At 33.4% G+C, this 2492-nt stretch overlaps 1 long non-coding RNA gene across 1 annotated transcript; it reads left to right on the top strand.

The window, feature by feature from the left end:
• The first annotated feature begins 1500 nt into the window (after positions 1–1500).
• LOC121227080 (uncharacterized) lies at positions 1501–1883 on the top strand. The gene is made up of 2 exons (XR_005924774.1): positions 1501–1576; positions 1756–1883. It is a non-coding gene; the product is annotated as an uncharacterized lncRNA (long non-coding RNA).
• Positions 1884–2492: the final 609 nt, after the last annotated feature.

The following is a 2492-nucleotide window of genomic DNA, read 5'->3' as shown; positions in this document are numbered from 1 at the left end:
AACAAACAAACGGAGCCTAAAATGCTTCTATTTGTTGTCAATAGAGGTTATTGTTAGGTGGTTCCATAAATCAGGCAGTGTTAACACAGTAATTTCCTTATTTTGTTGCATATCCCTGGTAAATGTACTTGCTATATAGTACACTTTGTAGATTAATTCATTGGTTGCCATTGCTAGTTAGAAGAAACTGATAATACTGAATGGTCTTTAATTAATTATTTTGACTCTAGGTTGTGTAACATATCTCCACTAATTTCTGGTCATGTCTCTTTTGCGAAGAAGCAACTTACCTTCTGTTCGACAGTATTTGGAAACATTTGCAATTAATATTTACATGAAGTTTCCCTCTTTGGTAATGCATCGTTTTAAATTTACTTAGTAAATAAAGCTTAACATTCATGCATGAGTTGTGTGCAGAAACACACATATTCCAACAGTCTACATGCCTGAATTGTCAAATATGAATTTCAAGTGAGTGAAAGAAGCCTTGTCCAGAGTCCAGACACCAATAAAAAATAAGCCTCTTTAGAAGTACTTCACTTTGCTTATGCATGGCATCATTTGCTAAAAGGAAAACGAAACCATGGTGATCTTATCAATTTCCACGGCTGGTATCAATCATTCAAACCAATAGTTCTCTGCCCAAATAGTAAAAGGAAACCAAGGCAGTCCCTATTACCAAAGAAAAGAAAAGGCATAAAAGAAGCAGAAAGCCAGAGTGAAGCTTCTCTGCAGTATCCTTTGCTGTACCATTCTTCTATGTTTATTTTCAGTAAGTTAGTCTAGTATATTTCCTTTGCCATGCATTGCAGTTGGTTGAGAGATGCAGAGTTGCACTGTTGAGTGATAAAAAAATCGCATTCAGTCATATTTAGGGTATGTTTGATTGAATGGGAAAGTGGAAGGATGGAAAGAGTAGTGGAAAGATGGAAAAATAATAAATTTTAAGCATGCTTAATAAGAGAGAAAAGGAAGAAGAAAATATGAAAGATGACTATTTTTAATACATAAATCTTTCTAAATTGGAATTTATAAGAGAGAAAATTAGATAGATAAAAACTAAGTGTGCATATTTTATCTTTTGGAATTTTCATTTTCTTTAATATGTTTTTTTTCAGCTTTACTATGCAATGGATGGAAAGAAAATTAGATAAATAAAATATGCATCTTATCAACCATGCAATGTTTGTAGCAAGGCTCTTTTACTTCTAGATGTATGTTGGACCATTATCTCTACTTATGAACTGTAATTTATGAAGGGTTTACTTGAAAGTTTGCATCTTTGTTTAGATCTATTCTTTCTGCCTCTATTTATGTTTATGTATGTATTAGCAAGAGTTCTTCGTGCGTACATCTTTAAATTCCAACGCATGCTTATCTTCCACGGTCGTTTTTGTCTTCTAGCTGTATTGATGTCCTACGACTCTTGTGCTTGATCATAGGACCAGTTTTATTTGCCTTTTATGGTCTAGACAGCCTGTTGTATCCCAACTCATGCAGGTTTATTCCCGGTGTTCCTGTTGGACCTGTCAGTGATCAGTTTGGAGGGTTGATTTTTAACTTTATCTATGTGAAGGTATGCAGTTGCTTTGTGGCAGAGAGCTAATGCTATAAGATATATATTTTGCTTAAATTTCTTTAGTGTTGATTGATTCAAATTAGGTGAGTGCTGCGTTTTGGTCTTGGTTCTATCTTTTCACTTTGCTTGTATTTTTTTTCTTTTTTTTGTTCCCCCCTTTTTTGGTCATTTCTAAGGAAAATTCTTTTCCAAAGCTACTTTAAGGTCCTGTGTAACCAGACTCCGCGGGGATGAATAGCGTCTATATTTGAGCCCCATAGCCAGATTGGTTGATCATAAAAATAATTTCGTGGTTTATTCACAGGTGATCTTTCATGATACTGCTTGTCTCAGTTCTGTATATGGTAGTACTTGTTTAAGTTAGATTTGCTTGCATTTGTGGTCTAGATAGTACTGTTCTGGCTGTGGTAGTATGATGTCAATTGGTCCCTCAAACTCTATTTGATCAAGGAAGAAAGTTGAAAAGTCGAAGCAATATTTTAGTTATTTTTTTAACGTGTTTGGAGGGCCTTTAGAGGATATCTAGGAACATGTTTGGAATGCGATGAAGCAGACATCAAAATGATGCTGCATTTAAGATAATTTTTTAATCTCCTTCCAAACCCTAACAGGAATGGGTGATGATGAGCTGTTTGCATTTGGATGTCACACTGTACTTCATAATTTTTATTTTCTTTATTTAGCTATGTGTTCTTTGTTGTTAACTACAAATTTTTAATTAATCTGTAATTTAACTTCTAATTTGAAATCATTATCATTTTAATTTATGCATTATAGGATAAATCGGTGAATTCTCTTAAGTCTCTACCAAACAATTTTCTTTTCTTTTTGGTTCTATTTCAGTTCCCTTTTTCTCATTTGAGTCCCAAAATTTTTGAAACATAATATTTGTCTATGGAAATAATATAATTTT

This window comes from Gossypium hirsutum, chromosome A01 (genome assembly GCF_007990345.1).
Source record: "Gossypium hirsutum isolate 1008001.06 chromosome A01, Gossypium_hirsutum_v2.1, whole genome shotgun sequence".
NCBI lineage: Eukaryota > Viridiplantae > Streptophyta > Magnoliopsida > Malvales > Malvaceae > Gossypium > Gossypium hirsutum.
The sequence above is the reverse complement of the archived record's forward strand: the minus strand, read 5'-3'. Positions and strand labels throughout refer to the sequence as shown.